Source organism: Nicotiana sylvestris, chromosome 10, assembly GCF_000393655.2.
Source record: "Nicotiana sylvestris chromosome 10, ASM39365v2, whole genome shotgun sequence".
NCBI lineage: Eukaryota > Viridiplantae > Streptophyta > Magnoliopsida > Solanales > Solanaceae > Nicotiana > Nicotiana sylvestris.
Window position 1 is genome coordinate 142357458 of NC_091066.1, and position 4410 is coordinate 142361867.

The following is a 4410-nucleotide window of genomic DNA, read 5'->3' on the forward strand; positions in this document are numbered from 1 at the left end:
AAAAAAAAAAAAAAGATGTAGACGCCGAGGTTTGGCAAAACCCAATAGCCTTTACTCAAACAGGTATTTGTGTCAAGAAATTCTATAAATATATATGTAAAATTTGTTTTTATTGAGAATCCAATTAATAATATTCAAAGTTGTCGCTCTAAAATCTGTAACCCGTAAGATTAAAATCTTGCCTTCGCATTTGCCATATAGTAGGACTTGCAGGTAATTAAATTACCACCATTTTATTCAAGAGAAATAAACCAGTTTGATTCTCTCACTTTTACTGCCATAAAACCAAACGTACTCGCAAAACTAAGGTCAAGTTACAATAAAAGAAAACAAAAAGTAAAAGAAATGGATGGAAAAGATCGTCGTTTTGAATTTAGGCCAATTTACAGGCTACATGAAGAATGAGAATCAAAGCAAAAAAGTTTCGATCAATTTTCTTTTCTCTAATTTATCTAAAGTGTACTTTTTCCAGCCGCAGAAAGTATTAAAATTCTACTTCGTTATCCTTGGAATAAAATTAAAATTTTTAACTTCACTAATTCATTGACGCCCCCAATTGAAAGATTGCAAGCTATGTTATATTTTGCAAAAATAATTCTCCATGCTTCTGTCTACAGACGTAGTCCAAAACAGAAACTTGTACGACAATGTAGCAAAAGGTAGAGAGATTTGTGGTCACTTGTTACAAAAATATGATTCCATTTCTTGCATTCAACCCACTATTGTGACCAGGTTCAGTTTGTCCCAAATGTATTTCCCTTGTTTTCTTGCTATCAGAAAAATTACTATCTGAAAAGAAACAATGGAATGACGATAATATATATTGTTTCGTGTAACCTATATGTCACGGGTTCGAGCTGTGGAAGCAGCCACTAATACTTGCATTAGGGTAGGCCGTCTACATCACACCACCCCTAAAATTGTGGTCCTTTCCCGGATCCTGCGTGAACGCAGGATGCTATGTGCACTGAACTGCCCTACTATCTCAAAACTACCTGTGTTAGCCACACAAATTATATTCTTGAATTCTCTATAAATAGGTTAGTTTACCCATCCATAGGGAGCATTATTTCCTACCAACTGAGAATTGAAGATTAATAAAGAAAAGTCAGCTTTCCCCTAGAGTTCTCCTGATCACTTCATTGGGACTTCGAAAATGCCCTTAAAATGCAAAGGTTATTGATTATTAATGCCTACTGAAGTGTTTGGGGGAACTCCGGGAGCCACTTGACATCAATCATAATTTTATTATCTTCATATATATTATGAGAGTTTAACTAAAAATTTTAGGGGTTCTGAAATTTCGATGGGAGCTTAGTCTATATATGATACTCAGGTCATTGTATTTTTCTTGAATATTGCTGTTATTTTCCCTAATGGTGTATCTATGCTAATTCTTTTCTTTTTTGCCAGCTTTTTTAGCTAGGTCTTATAAGCTAGAAGAAAACTAAAAGCTATTACGTTCACTAAAAAAAATTTGAACTTTTTTCTGAAAACAAATGTCATATTTCTTGTGACAGCATATGTTAACGTCTTTCTCAAATTACTCTGTTTGGGACCTCCATACATTGCTCATCACCCGCCTTACCTTAGTTCTATTGAAAACTTAGTTCCTTGAATAATTTTTTTATCTTTAGAAAATACTTTTAAAATGATAGGCTGCTAATGAGAATACTATTAAACTGATAGGCTGCTAAGTACGCAAAGCATTAATTAGAAGAATGTTAAAAAAGGAGGGATGAAAATAAGAAAGTGGATACAAAGTGAGAGAGCTTGAAAAGCTCGAAATAAGGTAAACTCACATGAATAGTGGAGTGGTGAGACGTGAAAATGGTGATTTAGTTATGGCTTTTTAATTTTCCAGTCCAGTGCAGTAGTAATAGCCTAATAGGTTTGGATGAAGTTGGGTAATGCGCCGCATCAGGTGCGGCTCAAGTATATACACGGCGTAAAGTAAAGTTATACGATATGTCTGTACTTAAAAGCTATTTTTCTAGATTTTTGAGATAGAAAGTGTTAATAATCTTTTTTATAGTCGATTTTTTCTAATAATTTATTTTTAATTGACAATATAGCTAATTCATTTAATTTTTCTTGAGATATTGTTAATTTTAGATAGATTTTATAGAGCAAAAGAAGTATAGAATTATTGGAAGCTTCAATTTCTTGGAGAAAGAAGATGAGTAAGAATATTAAAGAGAAAGACAGAAAATATATAGGGGTTTCTGAAATATGAAGAGATTGGGAAAAGAAAGATTGACTTGAACAAATTAAGAAAGGGAGAGTAAATTTTTTACACCTTATCTAATGAAGGAGTAAGAAGTGAAAAATTGAAATGTTGGGAAAACTATTCATCTACCCATGTCTAAGTAAGTCAAATTATTACTTTATGTATGTATCTAAAGAGCTTTCTTTCCTTTTATATTAAAAAAACTCTGCCTTTTGTATTAAAAGTACTAAATATTATTTTTAAAGAAAAATTATCAGCTATGTCCATTTATAAGTAGCTCATTACAAAAATTGGCCAATTGATAAAATATTACTAATATTAGCCAAATTAGCCTATTAGCTATTTGTAGCAAAAAAAATTAAATTTTTACTTTGTTTTGAGTGAGTGTTATTAGAATAGATTGAGAACAACTTAAGGAGCTTGAATCTCAGTTTTGGGATGATTTGGTAAAGTTTTGAGGTGGTTTGAATTGAAAATTCGAAGTAAAAGCTGAAAATGAAAAAAAATGATATGTATATCACACTGTGTATCATTTGTGTATCACATATGTATCATATTTGTATCAATTGTGTATCACATGTATATCCATGTATACCTGTGTGTGAGATAAATGCGTGATACATGTTTGATACATGTGTCGCAGAAGACTTTTTTGAACTCAATTTAATTACCAATTTTGATACAAAACTAGTCTAAATCACCTCCAATCTTCCTCAAATTTTGTATATTGACTTATCTATATATTTTCAATGAATTTCAACTATACTCATTGAAAAAGTTCCTTTTTTGTTTAGATTTTTAGAATAATGTATAAATTTTTGCATTTCATCACCTTATTTGCTACCACATCCATGAAATTTCCTTTCCTTCTTGTATCTAATGTTGCTAATCACGCTTAAAAATATGGAAGGTGATTTTTGCATGTGATTCTTTGAGAGAAAGAACCGTATTATTTGGTTTTTCAATTTTTATTGGCTAGTTTTGGTAAGTCTATGACTAATGGCTAGAGGTTGGTAAGTTGAGATTTATTTGGGACATTTGTGTAAGTTTTCCTTTTATAAATACCTATAAACTTATTATTTTAAAAAAATTGGGCCCAAAAATTTGGGGGCCTAAGGCACAAGCCTTACTACTCAACACATTAGAGTCGGCCCTGCCCGGAATGTATTTTAAGCTAACCTAACGCTCGCTTAAGGCTCATGGAGTGATTAAATAATGTTAACAAACAATTGAAGTGAAGACTTAGGGTGTGTTTGGTATGAAGGAAAACATTTTTCGGAAAATGTTTTCCAATTTTCTTAAGTTTGGTTGGCTTAAATGTTTTGGAAAATATTTTCCTTATCAATTTATTTTCCTCCAATTGGAGGAAAATATTTTCCTTATCAAGAGAAAGAGAAAGCATTTTCCAAAGCTCCTTCTCAACCTTCCCCACCCTCACCAACCCACCCCACCCTCTTTCCAAAAAAAGGTTTTTTTTTTCTTTCAAATTTCAGTTTTTCCGTTACCACCCACCCAACTACCCCTCCATCCCCCCCCTCCCGCAAAAAAATAATTTTTTTATTTTTTTTTGCAATTTCAAATTTCTGTTTTTTCATTTTTCTGCACCACCCACCACACACCCCAACCCCCCACCTGCCCGCACAAAAAAAAATTTACTTTTTCTTTTTTTTTGTAATTTAAATTTCTGTTTTTTTCGTTTTACTGCCCCGCCCCCTCCCCTCCCCCCGAAAAAAATTTAAAATATATTTTTCAGTTTTAATTTTATTATTTATCGGTTTAAAGGCTCAAAATTTTATAAGTTCCAAAATTATGAGTTCGGAGGTTTATGTGTTTGGAAGTTTACGGGTTTAGAAATTATAAAGTTTACGGGCTCGAAATTCTGCGATTTTGAAAATTTAGCGGTTCGAAAGTTTATGAAATTTATTGGTCCGGAAGGTTGTTGGTTTGAAAGTTTATGGCTTCATGTTTATTATATCTAAATTATTTATAAATACTCTAGAAAAGTCATTTTCCTTAATTTGCGTACCAAACATCGAAAAATAAATAAGATTACTACTTATTTTCCAAAAAAAATATTTTCTTGGAAAATATTTTCCGTGATACCAAACACACCCTTAGTACAGAGGATAAGGTGTCTTGAAAATACTCAAAACAGAAAAAATAAAATGCCCCAGACCAGG